This window comes from Anomaloglossus baeobatrachus, chromosome 6 (genome assembly GCF_048569485.1).
Source record: "Anomaloglossus baeobatrachus isolate aAnoBae1 chromosome 6, aAnoBae1.hap1, whole genome shotgun sequence".
Classification (NCBI taxonomy): Eukaryota; Metazoa; Chordata; class Amphibia; order Anura; family Aromobatidae; genus Anomaloglossus; species Anomaloglossus baeobatrachus.
In genome coordinates, this window is record NC_134358.1 from 523,968,921 (window position 1) to 523,985,820 (window position 16,900).

Consider the following 16,900-nt stretch of genomic DNA (forward strand, 5'->3'; position numbering starts at 1 on the left):
TTATGTGTGAACCAGGACTATTATAACATAACCCCAGTCTCTCCTATGTTTGGCCTCTATTTATGGGTCTGTCGCCGCTGCCTGCAATATTGAGTGCAGTGGAGTTTTGAGGTGGAGCATATGCCATATATGGGCTGTGCTCCTCCTCTCTTGCTGCATCCTGTGATGATGTAATGAATACGGCGGGCGACATACACTACTTACGGTATGATTGGATGTGGGCTTGTGAGGCTGGGGACGCCCACCTCCGTGCCCACAACAGAGATGTCAGCGGCGCATGCGTCGTGCCGCTCTCCACTCCGCGCGCATGTAGGATTTCTCCAGCGGTAGGATGTGACATCATTATGAGTCACTTCCGCTGGAGGAACCCGGAAGTGGCGGGCGGACAGGGAATGCCCGGCGCGGCGCATGCGGCGCAAATGTGGATGATCTCTGTGATTGGCAGCATATATAGGAGAGTCTGTGGGGTACACTTGCCACACACTGACCCCTCAAGAAGCAACGCAGCGAAACGCGTTGGGGCTTCCTCCCGCTGGTACCGGATCTCTGCCCTGGCACTTGCCTTTATTGGTCCTCATACTATGGGTAAGTAGCAATACTTCCATGACATCTTCTATGATTCCTTTTGTAATTAATAGGGAGCATTGCTATACCGCAATTTGTTATTTCAAATAACATGGCAGAGATTCTTAGGTATGGGAACTTCTTTCTCTGAGCTTCACCTCCTGCACTTTATGAAGGTTTTTAATGTCTATGTATTGTGTCCTTGTATAGTTTGATCACTCAATAAATTGATATATTTTGATATGCACAAGGCTACCTATGTTTCTTTGATTATATCATGACTGGCCCTTTAAGACTCCTCTCTTTCCTTATTGAATATATGTACTTTTGGAGTGGCCTTAAATTATTATATTTTATTCCATCTGTCATCCCTAAATCGTGTCTTATAGGTTATACTGTGTTGGTCTGTGTGTTTTGGTGTCCCATCTGGAAAGTGTTGCTTTTTGCCTGGAGTGGTTGTGAAGTTTACCTATTATCGTGTTGTTTCCTCCCTGCTCTTGTATTCCTCCTTATCTTTTATAGTCTTATACCTCTCTGTGTGCATGCTGTGTGACAGAGTTTTGCTTTCCTCTGTCTGTCTGTTTTTGTGGGTTTAATCTCACTCCTGTCCCAGTCCCCACTGGGGGAGGGGGTATCAAATCAGAGCTGCTCAGGAGCAGGGTCAGGAAGGTGACTCAGGCATCCCCACCTTAAAGGGTATCACTGAGCCTAGGGAGCATAGGGCCTCTAGCCTGAGGGTCAGCTTAGGAATCCCAGTTTCCTGCTATCCCCATACTCATCATGACAGTCAGACAGCTCTTCAATCCCATACAGAGTGATCTGCAATTAATCGTTTTTCACTTCTGAGTTGCCATTGTTTTCAGCGGAATAGATCCTGTTTACATAAGGACGATATGTTGCCAAGAATAATGATCTTTTAGGCAAACTTAAAGATCATTTTACCCAACAAACAAGCATTTTTCTCATCCATCAGGTCATCAGCAGCCAGTTATACATTCCTATAAAAACTTGTTCCTGATAATCTTGCGTTGTAAATGGACCTTGAAACTGAATTTCCATGTTCTATTAATATTTAAGAAGCAAAGGATGAAGGATGATCAGCACATCCTTAAAATTTGAACAATCTTTAATCGAAATCCATATTGTTCCTCTGACGCGTTTCAGTCTATAAGCCCTTAATCGTAGGGTACTCTATAATTAATGACTTACCGCCAGAAACGCGTTAGAGGAACATTATGTTTTTAAACTGATGGACGTATTAATTTTAATGGATTTCGATTAAAGATTGTTCAAATTTTAAGGACGTGCTGATCTTCCTTCATCCTTTGCTTTATTCCTAATAGTCCAGTCACCCATAACGATATCGTTAACGAGATTGTTACTACGTCACAGTTTCCAGATTGTTGTTTGTTAAATCGTTGGTGAGATCGTTGGTGAGATGTCACACAGTCATTTTTCCAACGACTTTAGTAACGATGCAGCGACCTGTATAACGATCTCGCTGGTCGTTGGGACCCTGTCATACAGCAGCTATGTAACTATTCCGACCTCGAATAGGGGCGTAGTGTTTGACGCTGTGAGCCACGTAGGCGTGCACATGCGTCGCCTTTTCCACACCCCTCCAATCCGATTGGTGGCCAATACTGCGTTCTGATTAGGCGGCCGGTCTAGAAGGCAACTTTGTATCGCTTCATCCTTTGTCCCTTTGCAAGCAAGCAATTGGGAACAAAGTACGAATGAATCCGGGTGGAGTCGCAGGTTCTATCCTCAAAGCAAGGCTCAAAAAGGAACAAAGCATGAAGCGATACCTAATCAGAACGCAGTACTGTTCTCAGTGCCAACCAATCGGTGCAGAGGGGGCACGGAAATGGTGACGCAACTACACGCCTACGTGTCACAATTTTAAGTTCTCATCTAGGTCGTTAATGAGATCGTTGGTAGGTGTCAAACATACAGATCCACCCTGCCCAGCAGGACTCCAAGGAGCCAAAAATGGCCCAGGACATTCAGCAACGACCAACGATCTCACAGCAGGGGGCGGATCGTTGGTACGTGTCACACATAATGAGATCGCTGGTGAAGTCGTTGTTTCGTCACAGAAACTGTGACATAGCAACAATGTCATTAGTGATCTCGTTATGTGTGAAGTGGCCTTAAGACTGGAGTCAAATGGCCGGATCTCTGCACCTAGAATGAAACAGACCAGGCTGATGAATCATGGTGAGGCTTGTCCACATTTCCTTTCTTTTTGTTTCTATATTAATATTTAAACAATTGATTAAGAATCCTAAAGTATTTAGCAAAATGACAGATTCTTATTCCTGGTTCACCTTCCCTTTACTGCAGGCTTAAAATTCTTTTGACCCTGGGAGCTCCTGTGCTCATTACTGCCCCCTGCTGAGTAATGCACTTTGTATAACCCGCCAAACGGAAAAGGTAGGGAAGTGACAACTGCTCTGATCACATTTCTGTCTCCAGAATAGAGATCGTCATTTTTCAAGCCCTTTGAACCATTGGACCAACTAAATTAATTTTACTGCTGCAGCACCAACTACTGTTACGTTGCACCCTGCGGAGAGGAATATGACTCTCCGAACCGGGCGCAGGACTTTCATATCTGACTGGAGCTGATCTTAAATAAGTCAGGTGTTTTTCATCAAGACTTAACATAATGATTTCTGTAACAAAAGCCATTGGGTCAGATAGTGCCAGATTTATGACTCTCTAAAACATTATCCTGTAATCACTCGGCCGAGCAGGAAGGAAACTTCGAAAAGTTGTCAAAGTATATGCAAAACTCTGAGTGCCTGATAAATAAAAGTCTAATCCATCCAATGCTGCCCCTTTATATTACTGTAAGAGCGGACTTCATAACAAGCTTTCCCACTGTCTAACTAATCTTAAAGGTAGTAATCCAAGCATTGCCTCTGGGCAAATATTTACAAGCACATCTGGCATTGCTCTGCCTTCCATTCACCAGCCACATTTGTTTTCTTTTTATTAAATTTCCCCTCTGCATTTCTAATGTCAACAACTGCTTTTATCACAGATAATAACTTCCTTTCATGAAAGTATTTGTATACCAATACAGTCCACTGCATACTTTTACATTATAGTTTATGAACACACCCTATACAATCGCGTTTATACAGATATTCTCACTATTTTGTCCATTCAACTAAACAATTCAGGTATGATACATTGGTCAGATTTGAAAAATGTTTTGTTTTGTTTTTTTCTTATTTCCAATTTAGTGATGGAGACAATCCCTTGACTTATTATTCATAAATGTATTGGGCAGGCGTGGAAAAATGTTCCAAAGTAAGAAATGGTTTCAAAAATAGAAGTGATAATAATGGCTTAGTTTTTATCAATCAATAAGGCTGCTTTCACACTTGTGTTGTTTTGCATCCGTCACAATCAGTTATGTGACTGATGCAACAGATGCGTTGCAGATAGTGGCACAACTGATGTGACTGATGCTGCAAAACAACGATCCGTTGTTTTATGTTTCTTTTTATTGTTTTACCGATGTCGGGCTATTGTGAACGATCAGCTGATCACCTGGCGGCCGGGCGATCAGCTGATCATAAAAGCCGGCCACCGGGCGATCAGCTGATCATTCACAAAAGCCAGCCACCGGGCAATCAGCTGATCATTCACAAAAGCCAGCCACCGGGCGATCAGCTGATCATTCACAATAGCAGGCCAACGGGCGATCAGCTGATCATTCACAGTAGCTGGCCGCCGGGAGATCAGCTGATCGTTCACAGTAGCCAGCCGCTGGGCGATCAGCTGATCGTTCGGCCCCCGAGAGAGAAAGAGACATTGCTTTCAATGATTAGCACTAGAACTACTGAGGTAGTCATTTTGACTACTTTGCACCATGTATTTCTATATAGGTGTCACGAGTCCAGTAGTTCTAGTGTTAAACACGAGCTGAGGATGCGCAGTGAAAAAAAAGGATTCCGCCGATCAAAAAACACTACATGCTGCGTTCCTGCCTAGCGATGGTCAGTCGTTCCACGGCTGATCCGTCACATGGTGGATGCACCGCAAGGCCATCAGTCGCAATCCGTCATCCATACAAGTCTATGGGGAAAAAACGGAATCCTGCAAAATATTTTGCAGGATACCGTATTTCCTCAAGATGACGGATTGCAACTGATGCAAAAGAATGCAAGACTTCGTCAGGGAGGTTGTTTCAAACATCTTGAAGAACTAACCATAGCTTTTCTGTGTATGAGGCTTGTGTAAATCCTTCTGTTTCTTTGTGTAATCTCAGACAGACAATAACACTGAGATTGTAGCTCTTTGGGGGCCGGATCATCACTTCCAAAATTCTTTGTTGTTCTTTATGCAGAAGATATTTTTTTCATGCTGCCCTTGGCAAACATCTTGGAGAAATAAAAACAGATCTTTTGTGTGTGACACTTGTGTAAAGGCCCCGTCACACTAAGCAACATCGCTAGCAACATCGCTGCTAACGAACAACTTTTGTGACGTTGCTAGCGATGTTGCTGTGTGTGACATCCAGCAACAACCTGGCCCCTGCTGTGAGGTCGTTGGTTGTTGCTGAATGTCCTGGGCCATTTTTTAGTTGTTGCTCTCCCACTGTGAAGCACAGATCGCTGTGTGTGACAGCGAGACAGCAACAACTAAATGTGCAGGCAGCAGGAGCCGGCTTCTGCGGAGGCTGGTAACCAATGTAAACATCGGGTAACCAAGAAGCCCTGTCCTTGGTTACCCGATATTTACCTTTGTTACCAGCCTCCGCCGCTCTCACTGTCAGTGCCGGCTCCTGCTCTGTGCACATGTAGCTGCAGCACACATCGGGTTAATTAACCCGATGTGTGCTGTAACTAGGAGAGCAAGGAGCCAGTGCTAAGCATTGTGCGCTGCTCCCTGCTCTGTGCACATTTAGCTGCAGCACACATCGGGTTAATTAACCCGATGTGTGCTGTAACTAGGAGAGCAAGGAGCCAGCGCTAAGCATTGTGCGCTGCTCCCTGCTCTGTGCACATTTAGCTGCAGCACACATCGGGTTAATTAACCCGATGTGTGCTGTAACTAGGAGAGCAAGGAGCCAGCGCTCAGTGTGCGCTGCTCCCTGCTCTCTGCACGTGTAGCTCCGTGCGGTGGTAACCAAAGTAAATATCGGGTTGGTTACCCGATATTTACCTTAGTTACCAAGCGCAGCATCTTCCACGCAGCGCTGGGGGCTGGTCACTGGTTGCTGGTGAGCATACCAGCAACTCGTGTAGCGACGCTCCAGCGATCCCTGCCAGGTCAGGTTGCTGGTGGGATCGCTGGAGCGTCGCAGTGTGACATCTCACCAGCAACCTCCTAGCAACTTACCAGCGATCCCTATCGTTGTTGGGATCGCTGGTAAGTTGCTTAGTGTGAAAAACCACAAAGAACTATATCAAAAAAACACCAAAAAGGAGCCAAGACAAATGATATGTGCACACACAGAATGTGGTGAGCCTTCCTCATAAAGATGGCTGCAGCCGAGGTGCAAGATGCTGATGTCACAGCCACTCAACCTCCACACTAGGGGGGAGGGGCGGCTGCTTAGCATAAGACATGCACACTAATAAGGCTTGCACTGGGAGCCCATCATATAATGAGTGAAATGCACAGTGTCTGAACTGTGACCTATAAATGACGCCAGAAACCCAGGTCAGGCGGGCAAAACAGCACTATATAGGTGCATCTCGCACGGATACACGAGACGCACAGTGTCTGAATAATGGCCTATAAATGACGCACAACACCAGGTCCAGGCGGGTCAGTTAGCACTATGAGTACATAACACATGACAGGCTCACCATTTAACCACCTGAATTCAAAAGGTCCACACACATCCTGCAAAAATGGATAAAATGTGCCATACCTCAAATAGTGAGATATTAGTTTATATTTTGGCCCAAAATATGTAAGCTCGCAATCCGTTCGTCAAGGATTCTCACACTTGCGAGTCCCTACACTGAATTAGTTAGAAAAACCACAAAGAACTATATCAAAAAAACACCAAAAAGGAGCCAAGACAAATGATATGTGCACACACAGAATGTGGTGAGCCTTCCTCATAAAGATGGCTGCAGCCGAGGTGCAAGATGCTGATGTCACAGCCACTCAACCTCCACACTAGGGGGGAGGGGCGGCTGCTTAGCATAAGACATGCACACTAATAAGGCTTGCACTGGGAGCCCATCATATAATGAGTGAAATGCACAGTGTCTGAACTGTGACCTATAAATGACGCCAGAAACCCAGGTCAGGCGGGCAAAACAGCACTATATAGGTGCATCTCGCACGGATACACGAGACGCACAGTGTCTGAATAATGGCCTATAAATGACGCACAACACCAGGTCCAGGCGGGTCAGTTAGCACTATGAGTACATAACACATGACAGGCTCACCATTTAACCACCTGAATTCAAAAGGTCCACACACATCCTGCAAAAATGGATAAAATGTGCCATACCTCAAATAGTGAGATATTAGTTTATATTTTGGCCCAAAATATGTAAGCTCGCAATCCGTTCGTCAAGGATTCTCACACTTGCGAGTCCCTACACTGAATTAGTTAGAAAAACCACAAAGAACTATATCAAAAAAACACCAAAAAGGAGCCAAGACAAATGATATGTGCACACACAGAATGTGGTGAGCCTTCCTCATAAAGATGGCTGCAGCCGAGGTGCAAGATGCTGATGTCACAGCCACTCAACCTCCACACTAGGGGGGAGGGGCGGCTGCTTAGCATAAGACATGCACACTAATAAGGCTTGCACTGGGAGCCCATCATATAATGAGTGAAATGCACAGTGTCTGAACTGTGACCTATAAATGACGCCAGAAACCCAGGTCAGGCGGGCAAAACAGCACTATATAGGTGCATCTCGCACGGATACACGAGACGCACAGTGTCTGAATAATGGCCTATAAATGACGCACAACACCAGGTCCAGGCGGGTCAGTTAGCACTATGAGTACATAACACATGACAGGCTCACCATTTAACCACCTGAATTCAAAAGGTCCACACACATCCTGCAAAAATGGATAAAATGTGCCATACCTCAAATAGTGAGATATTAGTTTATATTTTGGCCCAAAATATGTAAGCTCGCAATCCGTTCGTCAAGGATTCTCACACTTGCGAGTCCCTACACTGAATTAGTTAGAAAAACCACAAAGAACTATATCAAAAAAACACCAAAAAGGAGCCAAGACAAATGATATGTGCACACACAGAATGTGGTGAGCCTTCCTCATAAAGATGGCTGCAGCCGAGGTGCAAGATGCTGATGTCACAGCCACTCAACCTCCACACTAGGGGGGAGGGGCGGCTGCTTAGCATAAGACATGCACACTAATAAGGCTTGCACTGGGAGCCCATCATATAATGAGTGAAATGCACAGTGTCTGAACTGTGACCTATAAATGACGCCAGAAACCCAGGTCAGGCGGGCAAAACAGCACTATATAGGTGCATCTCGCACGGATACACGAGACGCACAGTGTCTGAATAATGGCCTATAAATGACGCACAACACCAGGTCCAGGCGGGTCAGTTAGCACTATGAGTACATAACACATGACAGGCTCACCATTTAACCACCTGAATTCAAAAGGTCCACACACATCCTGCAAAAATGGATAAAATGTGCCATACCTCAAATAGTGAGATATTAGTTTATATTTTGGCCCAAAATATGTAAGCTCGCAATCCGTTCGTCAAGGATTCTCACACTTGCGAGTCCCTACACTGAATTAGTTAGAAAAACCACAAAGAACTATATCAAAAAAACACCAAAAAGGAGCCAAGACAAATGATATGTGCACACACAGAATGTGGTGAGCCTTCCTCATAAAGATGGCTGCAGCCGAGGTGCAAGATGCTGATGTCACAGCCACTCAACCTCCACACTAGCATTTCACTCATTATATGATGGGCTCCCAGTGCAAGCCTTATTAGTGTGTGTGGCGCCCCTGAGGCTTCCGTCGCCACAGGTCATTGCACCCCATCTGCGGTGTGATGCCCCATTCTGGGTGAGGAAGAGAGTGAACTCCGGTCCCCTGGTAAATTCACACTACACCCATTGCTAGGGACACACAGGACCAGGGAAAGTGGCAGGCAACCCTCCCATGCTGCATGCTGAGAGGGGCTGTAAGACCCATCCCTGCTCCCATAGGGTACAGCTTAGCAACTGGGGAGGTGGGAGGAGCCAGGGAGAGCAGACAGGGACAGGAAGGTGAAGTTTAGTCAGTTCGCTCAGGGAGTGGGAGAGTGAGGAGTGAGCATGTAGAAGAGAAGAAAGGATCGCAGGGCCACGGGTAGTCCTGGAAGGTGCCACGAGCAGTCCTTGTTGGGTACCGCTGCCGAGGGCCCAGAGGCGCTACGGGTAGCTACAGGCTGCGGTGGCCCGTTCCACAGCGACATCAGTGGAGCGATCAGCTGCGACAGGGGACGGTCCCTAGATACTGAAGGAGTGAAAAGACAGTCTCCAGACAGTAAAAACCGAGGCCCAGGGAATTGCAAGCTCCCAGGGCCAGAACCCAGAGCAGATCTTCAGAAAAGGGGTAATCAGCCGACAGGTGACCCCCCAGCCTGGAGGCTGTAATGGAGGCCAAGCCAAGTCCATCTACCTAAGGCGAGGCTAGTGAAGTCAGCAGAAAAGGGACACTAAAGAGAGGGAACCGAATTTCACGCTCGGAACCATCCAGAAACGGCGGAGGTCCTTGACAGTGGTCCCAGCAGTCTGAGGGTCCCTGCAAGTGTGACAGAAACTGTGAGTAAAGGAACTGGAACTGCACCTTTGGACTCGTCTCTGTTATTCTACCTGCATAGACACTTACAAGCACCAACTGTGCCCCGGGCTTTGCTCCACCTGTGGGGAGCAGTCCCATCATTGCTGCCACAACATCATCCCGGAGGCTTCACACAGCAGCGGCGGCTCAGTAGCCGCATACCACAGGTGGCGTCACGAACACAAACATTAACAAGCAAGCCACATAAACTACTGACACCCGCCAGGGTCACGGAGCCGGGCCCAGCCACCACTGACTATCACCGGACTAGTCCGGCCCGGCACCGAGTGTCCCATAGCCCTGGGGTGGGCGAGTCAACTTTGGCGCTGCGAACAGGATTTCGTGCCCGGTCACACCGGGTACTGTGCGCCTGAAGAACTGTGTAAAAGACTGTGTATTACAACGAGAAACCGCCGCCATTAGCGCTGCTGAGAGCAGGAAGAAGGGGGGCGTGAAAGAAGAAAGGGCGCGAAGAGAAGCCCCGCCCCCTTGTCCAAGAAAAGCGCGCGAAGCGGTGTCCGCCATAGAAAGTGAAAGAAAAAGAAGTGGTGACCAAATAAGCTGGCCGGCTGGCAGAAACAGCTTAACGCCCGACCAACAGATAAAGAAAAAGAAAATGTACCTGATACTAAGTGGAGCGGTACCGGCCGTGATGGGCTGGGCGCCAGTCTGGCGCCAGTTGCTAGTACAGCCTCCGGCCCCGCCTCCAAGAAGGAAAAGGGAGCAGCCGAGTGGCGTGGTCGAGCACTCGAGCAGCGTTCCAGGCAGCATTTCCCAGGCCGGAAGCATGGCGGAGGAGCTGCAGCGAGGTACACCAGGGACCGGCGGAGAGGACCCCGAGCTGGACCTGCTGAGAGAGGAAGTGCGAGCCCTGACCCGGAGGCTGAGCAGCGTGGGGGTGGAAGCGGACCGGTGGAGAGGGACCCCGCTGATACCGGAAGGCCTGGGCCGGTGGATGGATGCCGCGGAGCAGCAAAAGGGTGAGCCAACTGAAACCCCGATCCGTCCGGACCCATGGCCCCGCCACGCGCCCCTGACCAGTCACTTCACCGACCCTCTGGCCTCCCCCGCCGGACCCGCGGAAGCCCGGTGGGGCACCGGAGGCCTGCCTGAGACCCCCGCAGACGGAGCCTGGGGAGGGGTGGACCCAGAACAACCAGCGGGCCCTTTGCCGAGTCCCCCTGTGAACCTCCTGGGAATGGCATCCCCGGGAGTGAACTGGGACGCCGTGCCCATAGAAACCAAGGGACTGCAGCGGCCGCTGCGCCCCAAGGCGACTCCCCAGGCCAACGAGCTGACGTGCCAAAGGCTGGTGGTCGAGTACCGGCAGGAGCGGGAACTCCGGGAGGAGAAAAGGAGGGCCCGGGAAGTCGCCAATCTGGCTTCCAAAGAAGAGGTCAGGAAGGCCCTGAAGGGAGCTGAGTGCCCAGTGAAACGGGGCACTGTTGTAGATTTCCGGCAGAAAGGTGGCTGGGGCTTCATCCGGGAGCCTGGCCTGGGCAAGGACGTGTTTGTAGCACGGAGAGACATCGAGGAGCACCTGCCCAGAGGCCACCCAGGCCGCGACGCCAAGCTGGGTGATGAGGTGGAGTATACCCGGCTGATGGGGGACCGCGGGTGGTATGCGCTGCATGTGCGCATTGTGCAGGGAGAAGCGGCCCCAGGAGAGCCAGAGTGGCGCCGCACAGCACAAGAGCGTAGCATCTCCCCAGGCAGCAGCGCCACCCCCAGACAGACCCAAGCCGCAGAACATTGCAGCCGGCCCGCCACCGTTGCCCAGGAGACGCAAACCAGGATCTCCATGGCGTGCGTGATGCAGGGTGCCCGGCCGAAGCAGGGCCCTAGAGACCACAGCAATAGCCCCCTGCAGACAAGCAGCCCTCTGCAGCGGCGCCGTGCCACGCCTATAGGCAGCCCCACTCCAACCCAGGCTGCAGGACAATGCAGGAGGTCAGGGACCAGTGCTCAAGGGACCCAGACGATGATCTCATCAGCGGACCTGCTGCCAAGAGCCGTGCCGGAGTGGGATCCTGACATCTATCCTAGAGAGTAAGGAAGATGAAGAGCTGCCAAACTGTAAATAGCCCCTGTCTGCCCCTTATTCTTTTTGAAGAAGTCCCTCGTGTTTTGCCCTTGCTTCTTTTCGAAGACGACACCCCTTCCTACTGTGCTGTCCCTGATTCTTTTTGAAGATGTCACCCCGCTGTTATGTGCTACCGGGCCACTGAACTGGAGTGTGGGCCCCGGTGAATGGTTAGGTGTCATGTCATGCCAGGCCACTGGACTTGGTGGCTGGTGTGTGAAGTATGTGTTTTATGTTTTACCAGGCCATTGGACTTAATGGCTGGTATGTTGGTGTTATGTCTGATGCAACCAGGCCATTGGACTTAATGGCTGGTCGAAGATGTTATTTTGATTGTTTGAAACGAACTGCCGGGCTGCTGGACTTGTTGTAGCCAGAAATGTATAAAGTTGCACCTGTTGTGCCCCCTACCAGAATTATGGGGGAAGTGCCCAAACTGTGCAATGAACTGAAAGTGCACCCATAGTTTCTTTATAAGAAGTTTGTAACGTTAAAAGTGATTATGCCTCCCATAAAGGGAAGAAATGTTTTACAGGTTATGTTATTGCATACAAAAATGTTTTGCAGGTCTCCATATGTTTTTGTTGTTTTTCAGCCCGAGGACGTGCTGGGATTTGCTGTGGGGGAGTGTGGCGCCCCTGAGGCTTCCGTCGCCACAGGTCATTGCACCCCATCTGCGGTGTGATGCCCCATTCTGGGTGAGGAAGAGAGTGAACTCCGGTCCCCTGGTAAATTCACACTACACCCATTGCTAGGGACACACAGGACCAGGGAAAGTGGCAGGCAACCCTCCCATGCTGCATGCTGAGAGGGGCTGTAAGACCCATCCCTGCTCCCATAGGGTACAGCTTAGCAACTGGGGAGGTGGGAGGAGCCAGGGAGAGCAGACAGGGACAGGAAGGTGAAGTTTAGTCAGTTCGCTCAGGGAGTGGGAGAGTGAGGAGTGAGCATGTAGAAGAGAAGAAAGGATCGCAGGGCCACGGGTAGTCCTGGAAGGTGCCACGAGCAGTCCTTGTTGGGTACCGCTGCCGAGGGCCCAGAGGCGCTACGGGTAGCTACAGGCTGCGGTGGCCCGTTCCACAGCGACATCAGTGGAGCGATCAGCTGCGACAGGGGACGGTCCCTAGATACTGAAGGAGTGAAAAGACAGTCTCCAGACAGTAAAAACCGAGGCCCAGGGAATTGCAAGCTCCCAGGGCCAGAACCCAGAGCAGATCTTCAGAAAAGGGGTAATCAGCCGACAGGTGACCCCCCAGCCTGGAGGCTGTAATGGAGGCCAAGCCAAGTCCATCTACCTAAGGCGAGGCTAGTGAAGTCAGCAGAAAAGGGACACTAAAGAGAGGGAACCGAATTTCACGCTCGGAACCATCCAGAAACGGCGGAGGTCCTTGACAGTGGTCCCAGCAGTCTGAGGGTCCCTGCAAGTGTGACAGAAACTGTGAGTAAAGGAACTGGAACTGCACCTTTGGACTCGTCTCTGTTATTCTACCTGCATAGACACTTACAAGCACCAACTGTGCCCCGGGCTTTGCTCCACCTGTGGGGAGCAGTCCCATCATTGCTGCCACAACATCATCCCGGAGGCTTCACACAGCAGCGGCGGCTCAGTAGCCGCATACCACAGGTGGCGTCACGAACACAAACATTAACAAGCAAGCCACATAAACTACTGACACCCGCCAGGGTCACGGAGCCGGGCCCAGCCACCACTGACTATCACCGGACTAGTCCGGCCCGGCACCGAGTGTCCCATAGCCCTGGGGTGGGCGAGTCATGTGCATGTCTTATGCTAAGCAGCCGCCCCTCCCCCCTAGTGTGGAGGTTGAGTGGCTGTGACATCAGCATCTTGCACCTCGGCTGCAGCCATCTTTATGAGGAAGGCTCACCACATTCTGTGTGTGCACATATCATTTGTCTTGGCTCCTTTTTGGTGTAAGTTGCTTAGTGTGACTGGACCTTTAATCCTTCTGTCTCTTTGTGTAATCTCAGAGAGATAATAATGTTGAGATCAGGGCTCTGTGGGGGCCAGATAATCAATTCTAGGACTCCATGCTCTTCTTTGCATAGAAAATAGTTATTTTGTGCTGCCTATGGCAAACATTTTGGAGAACTAACCACAGATCTTCTGTGTGTGAGGTTTGTGTAAATCCTTCTGTCTCTTTGTGTAATCTCAGAGAGATAATATTGTTGAGATCAGAGCTCTGTGGGGGCCAGATCATCAATTCTAGGACTCTATGCTCTTCTTTGCACAGAATATAGTTATTTTGTGCTACCCATGGCAAACATCTTTACGAACTAACCACAGATCTGTGTATGAGGTTTATGTAAATTCTGTTTCTTTGTGTAATCTCAGACAAACTGGATGATGTTGAGATCCTGGCTCTGTGGGGGCCAGATCATCACTTCCAGGATTTCTTGTTCTTTTTTACACAGAAGATAGTTTCTTCGTGCTGCCCATGGCAAACATCTTTGAGAACCAATCCCAGATCTTCTGTGTTCAAGGCTTGTTTAAATCCTTCTGTCTCTTTGTGTAATCTCAGACAGATGATAATGTTGAAATCACTGCTCTGTCTCGGGACCAGATCATCACTTCTTGGATTCCATGTTCTTCTTTACACAGAAGATAGTTTCTTTGTGCTGCCCATGGCAAACATCTTAGAGAACTAACCCCAGATCTTCTGTGTATGAGGCTTGTGTAAAGGCCCAGTCATTCACAACGACTTACCAGCGATCCCGACAATGATACAACCTGCTAAGGATCGCTTGTAAGTCGCTGGGAGGTCTCTGCTGAGATGTCACACAGTCAGACCTTACCAACGACGCAGTAAGGATCAGCGACCTGTATAGCGATCTCGGCGGGCGTTGGGACTGTGTTAGGAGGTCGTTGGTAGATGTCAAACACAGCGATGTGTCCTGCCCAGCAGGACATCGCCTTTGAAAAAAATGGCCTGGACCATTCGGCAACGACTAGCGATCTCACAGCAGGGGCCTGATCGCTGTTAGGTGTCACACATAACAAGATCGCTGGCGAGATCGTTGCTGCGTCACAGAAACTGACTCAGCAATGATCTCGTTAGCGAACTCGTTGTGCGTGACGAGGCCTTAAATCCTTCTGTCCCTCCGTGTAATCTCAGACAGATGATAGTGTTGAGATCATGACTCTGGAGGGGCCGGATCATCACTTCCAGGACTCCTTGTCCTTTTATACACAGAGGATAGTTTTTAACTACATTGTCTGCATGTTTGAGGGTCGTTGTTCTGCTACAGAATAAATTTGGAGCCAATTATATGCCTCCCTTATGGTATGGAATGATGGAAAAATATCTGCCTAATCTATAAATCCAGACCTTTCCCAATATTTACTTTAATGTTCCTATAGGCACGTGTTCACCAGACAGAGCAAATCATGTTCTTCTGGTCACCATCTAACTTGTATGCATCCACAAGCCATTAGTTGAGCTGTATAATAAAACACAACAGACTGTAATTTTCCATACATAGGGCCACTTGACACAAAAATGCGTATCATGCTGTATGGTTTTTTTTAGCATGGATCTGTATGGTAGATAGAGGCATTTTTTATTATTATAAAATGTGATGTGCAAAACGAAAAAAATGGAGAAAGAAATTAATTTATTATAAAAACCTAATTATTTAAGAAAAGAAAAAACTATAGCGTGCTTTCTCGGTGGTATAGCACACCAGATCATTTCACTATCTTTGCAACAGTCTCTGATCACAGCTGGAGCCACAGGGATTCTTTCATATCTGGTGGGAATGTCCTGACATGCAAGACTTCTAGTAGAAAGATTTATCTTTTCACAAGAAAATTATGTCGCCCATTGAGAACTGTTTTCCGTTACCATTGACCATTGTAATGACTGTAAAGGGTGCTTTACACGCTGCGACATCGCTAGCGATAGCTAGCGATGTCGTGCGAGATAGCAGCCATCCACGTTACTGTTTCGTCATGGGGTGATCGCTGCTGTAGCGAACAATATCGCTACGGCAGCGTCACACGCGCATATCTGCTTAGCAACTTCGCTGGAGACACCGAACAATCTCTTCTTTAAGGGGGCGGTTTGTTCGGCATCACTAAGCGGCCACCCAATAGCAGAGGAGGGGCGGAGATGAGCGGCCGGAACATGCCGCCCACCTCCTTACTTCCTCATTGCCGGTGGACGCAGGTAAGGAGATGTTCGTCGTTCCTGCGGTGTCACACATAGCGATGTGTGATGCCGCAGTAACGATGAACAACCAGTGGCATGCACCACCAGTGATATTATGAAAAGGAGCAACGTGTCAACGATCAACGATTTTCGACGTTTTTGCGATCGTTGATCATCGCTCCTTTTAGTCACACACAACGATATCGCTAACGGCGCCGGACGTGTGTCACGAACACCGTGACCCCGACGATATATCGTTAGCGATGTCATTGTGTGTAAAGTACCCTTAACTGTTCAGAAACTCTGCTGTCATTGATACCTGAACTATTGCAGGGCCTGTCTCCCTTCTCCTATGGCCATCATCTCCCTTTTCAGCAGCCCTTACCTGGTTTCTCAAGTCACCTGATAAACTTCTCTGACATTAGCCTAAGTATTTTAAAGTGAATGTGCCATAAAAAAAAAGTTGGGCAACAATTGAAAAAAAATAAAACATTGATATTTTAATTTAAAAAAAAACCATTTTTAATGGCATAAAATATAAAAAATTATTTAAAAAGGTTTGATATTTTCCACTTTTAAACACTAGGGGGAGCACCTGCTGACAGTTGTGATGAAAACCTGGTGTGCTGCTAGCTCACATTACGGCTGCAGTAAATGTGGGCTGGATCTGCTTACATGTGTGATGTCACTTCTCTCCTCCCCTGCTGGGTGTTTCCTAATGGATAAGGGAGGATGAGGTTTAGGATCACATTGCAGAAACATTTTTTTGGTGACTGCAATGTGATACTGACATGTGGACAGTGTCACCGAGGATGGCTGACATTAGTAGAGTATCACTCACTGGGATTAGATGTGCAAGATGTATCACATGCTGGGATGAGATACAGCGAGTGTGGATTAGATTCATGGAGTATATCATGCTTCGGGATTAGATACACAATGTATCATGTGCTCGGATTTGCTATGGGGAGTGTTTCACATGCTGGGATTAGATACGTGTCACTGCAAGCTATATCACACATGATAAGGTCTATATACGCTACTCTGAGAGCTGTATCACACATGATGGGCATTAGATATGTGGCGCCCTGGACAAGCCAGGGGCCACAGAGCACAACACCTACACACCCCACACTCCCAGCAGGCACACCGAGGTCAGACAAAAACCCTTGTTGCCTTCCTCCAGGGGCTGATGTCCACACCAGGGGGTGGGACAGGCGGTTGGTCCCGCCCACCAAGGAGTACACAGTCCTGGAAGCAG

General features: G+C 48.7%; 1 long non-coding RNA gene across 1 annotated transcript in view; it reads left to right on the forward strand.

The window, feature by feature from the left end:
* Window positions 1–351: 351 nt before the first annotated feature.
* Window positions 352–16,900, forward strand: part of LOC142244541 (uncharacterized) — a 156,677-nt gene continuing 140,128 nt past the window's right edge. The window contains exons 1-2 of the long non-coding RNA XR_012724584.1: window positions 352–585; window positions 2,911–3,000. This is a non-coding gene — a long non-coding RNA (uncharacterized LOC142244541). The remainder of the gene's footprint in view (window positions 586–2,910; window positions 3,001–16,900) is intronic.